Source organism: Nelumbo lutea, chromosome 6 (assembly GCF_056320005.1).
Source record: "Nelumbo lutea isolate HS-2025 chromosome 6, American lotus-T2T, whole genome shotgun sequence".
In the NCBI taxonomy this organism is placed as follows: Eukaryota; Viridiplantae; Streptophyta; class Magnoliopsida; order Proteales; family Nelumbonaceae; genus Nelumbo; species Nelumbo lutea.
The window spans coordinates 6,325,400-6,340,427 of NC_142689.1; the positions used below are offsets into that span (position 1 = coordinate 6,325,400).

At 34.2% G+C, this 15,028-nt stretch overlaps 1 pseudogene across 1 annotated transcript; it reads left to right on the top strand.

The window, feature by feature from the left end:
- The first annotated feature begins 10,363 nt into the window (after positions 1–10,363).
- On the top strand, positions 10,364–12,045 carry LOC148847048 (leucine-rich repeat extensin-like protein 2 pseudogene; annotated as a pseudogene). Its single transcript, XR_016101329.1, has one exon. The product of XR_016101329.1 is annotated as a leucine-rich repeat extensin-like protein 2 pseudogene (transcript).
- The last annotated feature ends 2,983 nt before the right edge of the window (positions 12,046–15,028 follow it).

The window sequence follows — 15,028 nt, forward strand, 5'->3', positions numbered from 1 at the left end:
ATATGGAAAAGTGGAAAATTCCCATATTATATTCCATAGTCTAAAATATTTTACATTGTAAACTTAAATTTTTAATTTATTTTTTAATAATACTATTGTAATTTTTAAGTAATTTTTTAAATTTAAATCTTTTGAAACAACCAACTAAATCGAAAACCGACCCAAACCAATACAACCCAAGTTGGATGGTTTTCACTAATAGTTGGTTGCTTTCAAGTGACCAACTCCCCTATCTGGCCTGCTCAATTTGGTTGGCCAAACAACTTACAACTTAACCGAACCAACCCTTGAACACTCCTAATTTTGGCTAAACTAATAGTTTAATCTCTAATAAATAGCAATACTTTAATCTCCAATAATTATTGAAAATATGTTTATCACAAAATTATAATAAATAATTTCCAAAAATAGGATAAATATAAATTTTAGTATATATAAATATATATATATATATATATATATATATATATATATATATATATATATATATATATATATATATATATATAATAGATATAGAATAAGATTTTAAAATTATTATTAATAAACATTAGTTTTCTAAAAAATATCTTCTATAATTATTAATTGATATAAGTGAAACAATGTTTTTATTATTAGTACATTAATAATTACAATTATTTTATATTTTTAATATTTATTAAAGACATTGTTTTGAAAGTTATTACCTATTTTTGTTATTTGAAAGCTTCAATACCTTTAAATTATTTAATCTATTTTTCTTTATTTCAATAATATTTAAACAAATTTAAATTATTTATATTTTATTTTCTTATTATCAAATATTGTTAAATCTATTATAATTATTTTTGTGTTTTTGATAAAATTTTTAAGGTTATAACATAAATTATTTATTTAATATATTTTATTTTTTTCAAGTATTATTTAAAATATGATTTAGTTATTACTTTTTTTAATATTTAAAATACTATTTATCTATTTAAATAATATCATTATTTAGTTATTTCAATATTACTCATTTATTGAATTTCATAATCCATAAAACTATAAGTTATACTATTATTACATTATTTCGTTATTAATTTTGTAAAATACAAAATTATTATTCATTCAAATATTATGAAATCTATTACAATGATTTTCTACTTTTAATAATTTTTTTTTAATTTATTACATAATTTCTTTATTTTAACTATTCAAAATTTATTTATGTTAAATATTCCGTTATTTAAAATATCTAGTTATTTAAATATTTAAATAAAATGTAAAATATTTAAAAATTTTCGTTATTTAAATTTTGTTTATTTTAAAGTGATATAATAGTATTAAATATTTTGTTATTCATAATATTTAGTTATGGAAATTTTTAAATAATATTTTTTAATTTTTTATTTTTATTGTTTGAGTAATATTTAAATTGAATAATTTGTAAACTTTTAATTTATATTGTTAGTACAGAATTTCGTTATGAATTCCATAAAAGAATAAAATTATCAATACTATGAATATTATTAAATCTATGATAATTTTTGTATTTTTAATAAATATTTTAAAGTTATTACATAATTTATTTATAATATTTAAATAATTCTTATTTTTTTAATTCAAATATTTCTTTTGATAGATATAGATGAAGAGTGGGGTATAGGATAAACAAGAATTAGAGATAATTTAAAAGAGAAACTTTTTACTAAATTAGAGATAATTTAGGAGATAATTTGGAATTATTGATAATTTAGGAAAAATTGGGGGGATAGTGGTGCCACTTAGCTAGATTAGATTAGATTTGCTAAAGAGAGATTTTAGGAATAATTTTAGGAAGGGATATCCAAAGGGATTAACATAGAGGAAAGAGGAATGGACTAGGCATGCTGAGATGTCAAAATGAGAGAGGGAGAAGGGAGTGATGAGGTGGCTTCATGAGAGAGTAAGGAAGGCAAAAATGAAAGTGGCTAAGAGTTCTAATTTTGGGGTAAGGGAGAAAGGTAAGGCCATCTATGGCACTTTTTACTTTAGTATATATATATACATATGTGTGTGTGTGTGTGTGTATGTGTGTGTGTGTATACGTATATTTCAAAGTTATTATATAATTTTTTTAGAATATTTAAACAACTCTTACTTCTTTTTTTTTTTTTAATTCAAACTTTCTTTAGAATGATATAGATAAAAAGTGGGAGAGAAGATAAATAACAATTAGAGATAATTTAGGAGGGAAACTATCTACTAAATTAGAGATAACTTAGGAGAAAATTGGGATAGTGGGGGAGGTTGTTTAGGAGAAATTTTAGGATATTAGATTATTTAGGTTACTGGAACTGTGGGGGAAGAGAGAGAGAGAGAGAGAGAGAGAGAGAGAGATTTTAGGAAGATTTTTTTGGGGAAAATAGAGTTTCTAATTGATAGTTTCAAAATTGACACAGATTAAAGAAATTAAAAAATAAAAAAAAAAGAGAAAATTTATAGACTTGTTTTAATATGTGTGTGTATATATATATTCTTTAACAATGGATATGACATTAAAGAGAATAGAATGATAAAATGATATCTATGTAGCTCACCCCATATAATTGGAATAAGGCTCGGCTGATGATGATGATGAAGAAAATCCGTAGATATTACCTTGAATACTTTTATGCCCTATTTACCAATACTTCATTTGGAAGACCAAAAAATTACAAGCTGAAAGAGGTTTAATTCAGACCCCAAGCAGTGCAATAGGCCATCAGCTACAAAACTATCCAATAGTAATATATGAAAAGCTTCAACAAGTAAAATTTCAAATACAATATTTGAAGTAATACCATATAGCAGACAATGGTCATTCTCCTGCTCCGGCCAGATTTACAATGGACATAAGTGATTCTCCTTCATGATTTATTTTCTAGAGAAGAAAACAAAATTGTCTTTCAATATGATAAATGTCTTTTTCAAAGTCCCCATCATCCTACGATTCTTGAAGACAAAGCAATGCCTTAGGAAATGTGATAACTAAAGCCTAGTAAATGTGGGTCTCAGATGTTAGGACCATATAAAGATAACCAAAAAGAAGGTAAAGGAAAGATTAAAAAAAAAAATCAGAGTCTGTTTTGTTTGTTGTTGGAATTGGAATCGGAATGGTGCATTTCTATAGTATGTTTGATTCAGATAGAAATAAGAAAGGAAATTGATTTAAAATTCCATTTCCAAGGGAGGGGCAATGAATAGCCATTCCCTGAAATGGGGGAATTTCATTCCAATAAGAATGGAAATGGGATTCTTAGGTAAATAAAACAATGACCATTTTAGCCACAGAAATCTATTATTAAAAGGGGTATTTTTGTCTCATTCAAGTATTGGTAACTTTTTCCTATGTGGGAAAGTTATTTACCCACCTACAAGATGGGAATCACTTTCCTAAATAAGTGCTACTCAGGAAAATAAACTTTCCCTGATCCACACATAGAATTGAAAAAAGAATATGCGATTCTTGGCCAATGAGAATCAATTTCCCCTCTCTCCAAATCCAAAAAAAGAACACCCCCTTAAAATTAGGATGAATATACATATATTTTTTGGCCCCGGGTTGAGTTTGGACAGGACCAACTCCAAAGCCATGCCCTATCCTGGGCTCCCGGCCCAGTTCAGAATTGGGACTGCTACACATTCCCAGGATTCAGAGCGGCCTCTACTGCCGGGACAAAAAAAGCTTTATACCTACAGTACACAACTGATTAAAGATGAAAGATCAAAAGATGGTCTATAGTCTATAGGGGATAAACATATGAAGAAAACCAATTTACTGCTGCACGTACTATCAATTATATCCTTATGTTCTCCATGAGAAGCTGCAAGGCTCAACCCACCCAATGACATCAGTCCACTCCTATTCAATGGCTGAATCCATCCAAAGCAGTTGAACAAGCTTTTGAGTGACCCATCTAAAGAATGACGGGTAATAGGTTCTAAAGAAAGAAAGAAAGTGACCGATCATGACTAAATGGCTCATTAACATGGTTAACTTGATAGTTTATGCAGTCCTATCAGGAATGTGCTTTTGACACGATAAATGTTGAATTTCATTGATCATGCGTGGAACGGTTCAAGGTATTCACACGGAAATCGGGAGGAGAAGATCACTTGGAGTGTTCGGTGTTCCACAATATGGTTGGTTCTATTTCTGGAAACAAAATCAACTGCTGCATCAGCAAAATATAACCATGTTATCTAACACGCTGTAATTGTTTTATTCAGCCGTGGCCCGTGAGCACTGTTCAGGAGAATCAAATATTTTAGTTTTGTTTTTTGAGTAATTTGGTTTTGGTTTCGGTCTTTAGATTTACAAAAAAAAAAAAAAAAGTTAATAAAATTGCAAATTCGGATATATTTTAAATACATTAGGAAAACAGTGAACAGGACAATTCTTTGACCAAATAAAAAACAGTAAGCAAGCTAGATGCTCTGATTATATATTGTGCAGGTTGCTGGTAAATCCCATAGCGACTGTTGCTTTGATGGGTATTTTGATTAAAACCATCGCCTTAATTTACATCATTCCGTCTTTTCTGAGCTTCGACATCTCCACAAGGGTCGGTAACGAACTGGTTCCCTTCCGTCTCCTGAGGCGGAAGTTAGTAGAAGCTAAAGATGGGTATTAATTATTTGGCTAGAACTTGTCTTACTTGGCTAAAGGTGGGTATTTATTTGGATGATGGATAACAGTTAATAGAAGCTACCACATGTGTGTGAAGTATTGGCACAGTAGCAAACCGCAAACAGGATTTTCAGTCAATTACTCATGGATAATGCATCAACACATGCGGCTGACCTATGACTGTAAACATCGCCTTTTTCCTCTCTTTAACCTGCTTTGCCATCACAATCACGAATTGGGATCTCCATTCGTGTTATGACCTGTGACTGTGAGCGAAATCATCCATTCGATTCGACGACCGAAACCAAGATACCAGCCACTCAGAGCATCTTTTTTACAGTTTTTTTTTTTCAGGAGAAGGAAGATGAACAGTAACTTCCATCCTCTCTTTTGCAAATTTATAGAAGGGACAATTTGGTTAAAAATTTATTTTCTTGTCATGCTCACTGTTTTTGTCATTATTTTAAAAACATAACTGATTTTGTCAAATGATCAAATTTGATTATTCATTTTGTAGAAGTCCTATATTATATTATTTATATGATGTGTATTATATAAAATTTGGTTTTAACCAAAGTGAAATTGTCTAAAACTCACCATGAGTTTTCAACATTTCTCTTAAAATCATCACAACTTTTCAAAATGTCTAAAACTCACCATGCCACTAACTTGACATTAAACAAACTAATGAGTGTTAATATATTACCATTTTAACCTTTATAGAAAAAATAAAACATATATAAAATAAATTAATGAGTGTTAATATATTACCATTTTGATATTTAGACATGAAAAAGGAAAAGTTCAAAAAAAAGTATTTTCAAATATAGAATACATAAAAAAGAGAAATTACAAAAGATATAAAAAATTATAAAAATTGCAAACAAAATAAATAAATTATTTTCAAATTATAGAAACTATAGAAAATGAAAAACAAAATCAGAAAAAAAAATTGTAGAAAAAACACCAAAAAGTTATAGAAAAACATTGAAAATTATAGAAAAAATTATAGATTGTAGAAAATAGAAAAATATAAAAAAATAAAAATTATAAAAAACATTGGAAATTATAACAAAACACTAAAAAACAAGAAAATCAAAAACTGAAAAAGACCATTTTTCCTCTAACTCACCATTCAAGGGTAATTTGGTCATACAAATTGTTATTTATGCTGATATGAATACCTCTGTTAAGAAGCATTAATGGTGTACTAGCGGAAGGTGAGTTTTGAAAAATAAAAACTTACTGGCAAGGTGAGTTTTAGACATTTTGAAAAGTTGTGAGTTTAAGAGAAATGTCGAAAACTCATTGTGAGTTTTAGACAATTTGCCTAACTGAAAAATCAAACTAAAAATTGCTGTTTGGTTGTTTCAATTTTGGTTATTTTAATTTGTTTAGTTTGGTTTTCAACCAAATAAATCAAATACACACCCCAAATCATATTATAAGACATATCAAATCTAACCACCACATGAGCAGAACAATTGTCTTTCTTATTTGTTGAAGGAAAATGAATGATTTGCAATTTATTGGTATTTGGTTACCAATAAACCAATGTTCAAAATATCGAAATGTGTCAATGCATATCAAGTGAGACATGCAGATTTTGAGAGTAACCAATACACTAAGTATCCATTTGGTTCATAGTTGGAATCGGAATTGGAATCAAAATCAAAATCCCTTGGAACCATAATCAGAATGATTTCTCCCTATAGTTTGTTTGGTTTAGACAGGAATCAAAATGGGAATTGGAATCAGGTGGAATGTGATTTCATTAGAGGATAGAATGACCATTTCTTCAAGTGGAGGAATGCCATTCCACCAAGAATGAGATTAAGATTCTGATTCCATTCAACCAAATAGTTGGAATTGTAATGGCCCATTTCAGACCAAATCAAACCAAATTAAATCGTTTTAAGGCCGGATCAAACTAAACTAAACTGCCAATTTCGAAAAGTATTCGAGGACGTTGTGGAAAATTTGTCCATATAATGTTCATGGGGGCATTTTGACTAATTGGAATTGAATTAGGACATCAACAATATTAAACCCTAGTTTGCCAATATAAATACTAGGGTTTAATATTGTTAGGGTTGTGAAAAATTGATAATGGTGACTACACATCTCTCATGATTATTAATTAAAATTTTCTTAAAAAAAAAAAAGAAGAAGTAGAATCTAAATCCGTTTTTCCCCAAAACCGTTGATTTTAGTCAACAAACCGTTAAATCGGCCAATTAATCATTTGAATCATTTTTCAAATTTTTTATTTTTTTGTTAGAACGAATCAACCTTTTAAATCGAACAATCGAACTGTTCAAACCAATAACCAGACCCCTAGCCGATTCGGTCACTAGATCGGTTTTAAAAACCATGGTGTGGAGTTTGAAGGGGAGGAATCATCATGATATTCTACAGCATGAAAGTAGTGAAAGGGTGGGGGACATCATTAATTCCCACCGAACAACTTTGTAACTCAGTCCTCATGAATAAGAAAAAAATAGTCCATCTTTTGTACACCAGATAAATCAGTCCTCATGAATTACTAGCATCATTTCTTTTCATATGACGACCAAACCTTTTTATTTTTTCTATAGAAAACGAATAGATTGGATGATCCGAGATGAAGGGACATTGAGACGGAGAGGAACTTGAGAGTCTAGCTTTTTCATACTCTCTGAGACGAAGCGGGATCTGCTACTCACAAATGAGCGTCTCACAGTCACATCACATTGCATCAAGAATAATAATAATTAATAAATAGGTATGTTCTCAATGCACGATAAGATGTGCGTGTGAGGCGCCTGTGAGGAGCAGATCCAGTGTCCTCTGAGACAAAGGGCTGTCCTGTGCATAGTGCTGACACAAGACATGCGATCAGACAAAGTTGGAGTTCAAGCTGATAATATAATGATATCGGCTTCATCAGAGTGAGACCACATGATTTTTATTTTTTTTTTCTTTTGTTTCGTTTTCTTTCTGTTGAAAGGAAAATATGAACAATCATACTGAGCACTCCCCAGTCCCCAGTCCCCAGTCCCACTACTTACTCAGAGTTGGGTAGAAGAAATAAACAAAAAAACACAAATATTTGTGGGTTGTGGCCATATATACTTGGAAGCTGAAACCTACAACTTCAGTCTGCAGGTGTTTGATAATTGTTGAGATGAAACAGAATTAAAAGCAGAACGCAGAAAGATTTTGAATATAAAAATGTAGTAATCAGAGTTACCAGTACAAATAGAGGTCGATTTAATTGCTGAATGATGAAGTACAGACATCAGGGTGACTTCATCATCATATTAATTATTGTTTGGTTAGCACAGTGAAATCGGTGGTGGTGCCAATAATGCCATCGCTATCTGAATAGAAAGCTCAATCTCCAAGTATTCTTTCCATGTGCACAGGGATAACAATGAACATGAGGGTGTTATTGCGAGTTACATCTGCTTCAAGTAGTTGAAGGTTGAAGGCAAACAGCGGGGCAGGGCATTCCCAGATCATTAGAATGACTCAACTCCTTAACACCGACTTCACTAGCTAGCAAGTTGGCTTCTTAATGCATCAATGGCTTTTATTAAAACTTACCTACTTAAAGCAGGGGCCACATACAGATACACAGTTGCAATAAATATGTAAATGCTTCTATAGATTTATAGCCTCATTTGTTTTCTAATTTTATGTTTTCTACGGTCACTGGTCAATCCATTTGTTCAGTCCCTTTAGTTTGTATTCCATTTACTTATTCATCAGCTTTTGGCTACATCTCCTTACACATGCACACGGACACAGCATCAGAATTCAGAATTGACTGGCCCAAAGCCCCTATTAAGTTCTATCTTCCTTTTCAGGCTCTGTTAGCATTTCCATAATTTATTTACTCCAATAAATGTATTTATCCAGATAATTATTTTTCAGGTAAAAATTATTTAGATAAGTACATTTATTCATATTCTTTTATTTTTTATGTAAATAAGATAATGACTATTTTGTTCATAAAAATCCATTATTACAAGGAACATTTTTGTCCCTTTCAAGTGTAGGCAACCTCCCCTTTCCCACATACGAGATGGGTATCAATTATTTAGGTAAGTGATACCAAGGAAAATAAACTTATCTGATTCCCACGTAACTTTCCCCTCTCTCAAAATCCAAAAATGAATGCCCCCTTAATTTCATATTCCATGCCTACTGCTCTTTCTATTAATTGTCTCAACTTCTACCATTAATGTTTCAAGAATCCTTTCAATTAATAAATCATAATCATTCATTGTTCTACCATGTTGAAGGAGAACGTAAGTTTGATTAAATATAAAGGAGATGGTAAAATGATTTTTCTTCAATTGTTCAGTCATAATGTTTAAGATTAATAATTTTTGGCATTCAACTAGCCGCCAAATTCATTAATTCCTCATCATTTGATCTTCCACTAATGACAAAATTAATAGAACGTTAATTAAGAGACCAATTAAAGACCAAAAAGAAAAAGAAAAAATAAAGCCAATTGCAGATTAGTCAAGGTGATTCTTCATAACAACTGCCAGGTGTTTCTTCACAACGATTGCTGAATAGAGTTAGAATTTGCTTCTCTTCGTTTGGAAGCACTACCTTTGATACTTTTGTTTTTTAATGAATCCATACAGAGTCCTACCTCACCGTGACATCTAGAGAGTGCATATTTTTCATAAAGAAAAAAGCATGTCTGCTTGCAAAGTTATTCAACAGTGCTTCCGTTTGGTTTAAGAGCAAACGATGAGAAATTTGGCTTCGGTTAGGGAAAAGCCCGTTCCAACAGCCTTTGTTGCCTTGCATTGAAAATATCTCCGTACGAACAGTGTGGACACAGATTTGCCCAGACCCAGCACATTAGCAGTAGATTCTTTGCTCAGAGGCTGGTCCTGAGCAAAGAGTCTACCGCTTAATGGCACAAATACAATCCACCAAAGTTTGTGTTATTCCTTAAATCAATAATCCTAAATGCATTACGTGAATCCCCCCTGTATTAACGGTCTCAATCCAAGTCCAACTGTCCAAGGAGGACACAGCTTTTGTGGCCCTCCAACTCCAACTGTCCATTCAGCTGGTCTTGCGCAAACAGAAGATAAAAAACATTTAGACAATACTTCTTGCCTTCTTGGTTAAGTACTTAGGTGGTGTTTGGCGCATGTTTTCAGTGTATCTATTAGTTTGCTAAAAGTTCAAAAGACTAAAAAATTGTCTTTTTCGTTTGATGTTACATATATTGAAAGATTCAAAGACAATGATGGGGAAAGACCAAACAGCACAAACCCTAAAAATTCAAGGTGTCTTCTTTTCTATTGGACTGTTGAAAGATCTACTTTTTAAAAGACTTGTCAAAAGAGAGCCATCCAAATTCTAAAGAATATAAACCACCTTTGTAGCTTTGCCTCCATTTGACATTAAATAGTTAACCCGCTTTCTCTATTATATTTGCAATTGAATTAAATTTTAAAGAATTTGCGTGAGACAAATGGACACTATGTTTATCTGGACAATCCACCTTGTCCCACATTTTCAAAGCTAATCTGGCGAAACCCATGAACAGTAAATTCCCTGTGCAGATGTAGGGTGTGTTTGGCCGCGTGCCCCTGAAGAAATTGTCTTGCTCCTTGAAGAACTAGGATTATGGTTGGTACCGTGGTTGGGTTTTACAGGTCGACCAAACATACCCTCTGTGCATGTGCGTGTGTGGGTTAACTTAGAGGTATTAACTTTGCTCAATTACATCATATGCGCTTGTTTTTCTGTTGATTGCGGATCTATCAAGAAGATACATAGATCCAGATTTCAGAACCTACCAACCCCACCATTTCCCTTCTTCGGTGCTTCAATACTATTTGTATGCCTTACAAACAAAAATCTCTTGAATCCCGGGTTACATTCTTCCTCTAAGATGAGGAGGAGCTGGTTTCTGGCTCTTATCCTCCTCCAAATCATTCCATCGAAAACTGCTTTTACTGTTGGTGGTGGTGTGAGTATTGGCGGAGGTAGGGGCGGGGGCGGAAGTGTTTGGGTTGGTGGAGGAATCAACCCTCGCACACCATCTGGGTCTCCAAATTCAAGGCTAAGCAACGCTTACACAGCCCTTCAAGCCTGGAAATCTGCAATAACAGATGATCCACTTGGCATTCTGCACAGTTGGGTTGGAAGCAATGTCTGTTCTTATAAAGGGGTTTTCTGTGTGGATCCTCAAGAAGAAATGTCCAGAGCACCGGGGCTTGTTGTTGCAGGAATAGATCTCAACCATGCCAACCTCCAAGGCACTCTAGTCAAGGAACTCTCCCTCCTCTCAGACCTCACTCTCCTTCACCTTAACAGTAACAGATTCACGGGTACAGTTCCAGATGCCTTCGGAGATCTCTCATCTCTCACAGAGTTGGACCTCAGTAACAACCACTTCTCTGGCCCCTTCCCTACGGTCACTCTTCTCATTCCAAACCTCATTTACTTGGACCTAAGATTCAACTACTTCTCAGGTCCCATCCCGGAAGAGCTTTTCAACAAGAGACTGGACGCCATCTTCCTCAACAACAACCAGTTTGAGGGCCAGATTCCTTCAAATTTTGGGAACTCACCAGCTTCTGTGATAAATTTAGCAAATAACAAGTTCAGTGGAAACATCCCACCCAGTTTTGGTTACATGGGTACTGCACTGAAGGAGGTGTTGTTCCTCAACAACCAGTTAACAGGTTGCATTCCTGAGGGAGTGGGGGTTCTGACGCAAGTGGAAGTCATGGACGTAAGCTTCAATTCGTTGACGGGTCATTTGCCGGACTCGATATCCTGCTTGAATGAAATTGAGGTTCTCAATATTGCTCATAACCAGCTATCTGGGGATCTACCTGACCTGGTTTGTTCTCTGAGGAGTCTTCTTAATCTTACTGTTTCTTACAATTTCTTTTCTGGATTTAGCCAGGAATGCACCAAGTTGTTCTTCAGGAACGTGGGGTTTGATTTCTCAGGGAACTGCATTCCTGGAAAGAATATGCAGAGGCCTCAACCAGAGTGTTCTGTGATACCCGGAGATGGGTTGAGTTGTCTGAGGATCCCTTCACCAAGGCCCCTGGTCTGTGGTTCAATAGATCAGACACCACAGGTCAATCCTAGCACTTCTTCTTACAAGTTAGCTCCTTCCAACTCTCATCCATGAGAGAGAGAGAGAGAGAGAGGGAGGGGGGGTCCATTACATCTCTGTATCACAGAGTCGGTGTTTGTTTCATTTAATGAGGGTAGTTATGACTTATGAGCCAGAGCTTCAGGCATTTATTTTTTACATGAATGAATTCAGTAATGAATTCAGTATCCTGATTTCTGAATGGATTATTGTTTGTTTCCCTTTTTTGTATAGATAAGAATCAAGATGTATGAAAAGACCAAAAGGATAAAAGTAAGGATTTATTTGTCTTTATAAAGTTGTTAAATACCTGTAAATGAAGCTACCTCTTCATCTGTAACACACGACTCCGGAGTCCGGATCTCCTGCCCACGTCTACCCACAATACACACAAATTTCAATGATCTCAATTAATTAGTCCTAAACAGTAAATTCCTAATGAAGATGATGGGTTACCTATATGGACTGCCGAATGTTGATGCAGTGATGCCAAAACTGCCAATATCAGGTTTTTAGAGTATTTCTATTTTCCTGCAACAGCTGAGCGGGTTGACCTTCCATTACACCTAGCCAGTGTGGCAGTGTTCGGAACTGATGCCTTCTTCAAAGAGACCGCCACATCACCACCACAAATGAAATCCGGTTTTTCATATTAGAGGTTCGGGCCGTGCGGGCGGCATGACGGAACGCGGGCCATGTCGGCCACTACATGTTTGGTTTTCAAGTCTATGGACTGACACGCCGTGCCATCCGTGGCCAGCATGTAGAGTTCACATCTCCGCCCCACAGCACATTCCCGCCGTGTATTGGGAACATCTCCCGATAATAGTACCAGTTTTGATGATAACATCATCAAGGGATGTTCTCAATGCACAGCGGAGATGTGCTGTGGAGGCGGTGATCTCCAGCATATAGGCATGGCCTAGCAAAACCCATTTTAAAATTTTTATTATTTTCTTCAATTTCTTTAAGAAAATATATCTCTAATGGCTTGACCCAAAGCTCAGGCCACGACATGGTACAAGCCCGCATGGGCTCATGCCGTGTCAGGCCGACCTCCCAAAGTATCTCAAGGGAGGGAAGCATGGCCCAGCTCAGCCCGTGATCCAGCACAACACGAACTGTCCATGAACGTACCATGCTAACGCAACACAACCCAATTTACACCTCTATTTCAAACCATCTAATGTTAGGTTATATGTTTGTCTCAAAAACATTTTTTAAGACCACGTCTTGAAAATTGGTAAAGATATGATACGAGAAAACGATCCTTTTGGTATTTTTTTTGTTCTTTAGCAATATGCTGGTGTGGCATTGGAAAACACTATTATTATGTTTGGTTTGAAGGAAAAGGTAGGGAAAGGAAAGGTGGCATTGGAAAATACTATTACTATGTTTGGTTTACAAACCTTTACAAATGTAGGTTTGTAAAGCTTTCCTTACATTTCCATTCCTTTCCCTATTTTTTCCTTCAAACCAAGCACAACCTATATGCCAGCAACCAACAATTCCAAACAAAAGAATAAAAAACATTTTCCAAAAAATCAGCATGCCAATGTAACACCATTTTCTTTGAAAAAATTGCAATACCGTTTTCTCAAGAAATACCTATGAAGAAATGACACTGGTTCAAACATGACCTTATTTCAAAGGGCACCAGACAACTTTTCTCCCGTGCAGAATGGTAACGACCCTAGCCTAGGTGGATTCAAGGTTTTAAAACGCAACAATTAGTGCGGGTTGTGCCGTGCCACCTTCCCTTGGGAAAACTTGGGAGTCGGCCCAGCATGCCCCATGGCCTAAGCCCATGTAGGCTCATGTCATGCTGCAGGTCGGATTGGCCCATGTGCCAGATCGGGCTATGGATTGGGCCAAAGCTATTTATTTAAAAAAAAACTAAAAAAACTTAATATTCTAATTTTATACGAATTTTGATATATACAATTGCTTATATATGCCGGGCCGTAGGCGGCACATCCCGATTTGCACCTCTAATAAGGGTGTCAATGGACCGGTTTTGGATTGGTTCCCATGCAATCCAAAATAAATTTAAACGAATTGGACGGACCAACAAGACATATTGGATTGGACCAATCCGGTCCAAAATATTTATTAGATAGGATTGGACCATTTGATCCGTCTGTAATAAAAATTCATATTGGATTGGGTTGGATTAAGCCAATATCTAGTCCACTGATATAAGGTAAGAATATAGGTGCCGATCGACTGAGTTTGGATTGAAACCAATCTAAATCAAAACGAATTTGAATAGATTAAATAGTCTAGACATTGAATTGGATTGGATTAAATTGGACTAAATCCAGTCCAATTGACACCCCTACATACAACACTTAGATGGCAAATACATATCATGGAATCATGTGGGTCCCACGTCAATAACACAATATGAAAAAGGACAAAAAAAACTCGAGAAACTTTTATAACTTGTTGCATTAAAAATATATATAAAAAATGAAAAAAAAGTAATGTATAACATCAAAATAAGTAATATAAAGAAGTATAAAATGTCTATCAGTTTCTTTAAATCTATTTATCAATGTGTTGGAAGTTGTTGATATCCATGTTTATCGGCTAATTGGTTAGCAATATCAATCCTTACCCTTTTCATTGTTTCATCTTGATCACAAACACTTAAATTTAGTATTTGTGTGCTTGATGATGCAACTATGTTGCTATCTCTGATAGCTTCTTCATTTTCATATATTCTGAATAATGGATCTTCTTGATCAAGTAATGTCTCTTGCCTAATGAAATTATGAAGTGTACAACAAGCAATGACTATGCGCCTTTGTGTGTCAATATTGTAAAATTTCATGTGGTTCAAAATTTGAAAATGTTCCTTCAACACTCCAAAGCATCGTTCTATTACATTACGAAGCAATTAATGATGAAGGTTAAACAGTTCACGAGCATCCTTCGGTTGCTGTCTCAATGTCCTATATTCTTCCAAATGATAACAATCACCTTTAAATGGGATGAGAAATCCTGTAATGGTGGTGAAACCCGAATCTGCTACATAATGTTTACCTAAAACACAATAAATACATATTTTCTTAAATTTTATATTCTATATAATTAAAATTAATCATAAAATTATTTTCATACCATTGGAAGCATAGGGAACTCAAGTTCAGGCCGTTAGAGCATGCAATAAAGAGAGTAAAAGAAGTGTTGGGAAAAGATTGCTTCGGGATTGTGACTATCTCCTACAGTGTTAAACCATTTTACTATTTTGGTGCAAATTCTGTACCAGTACCTGA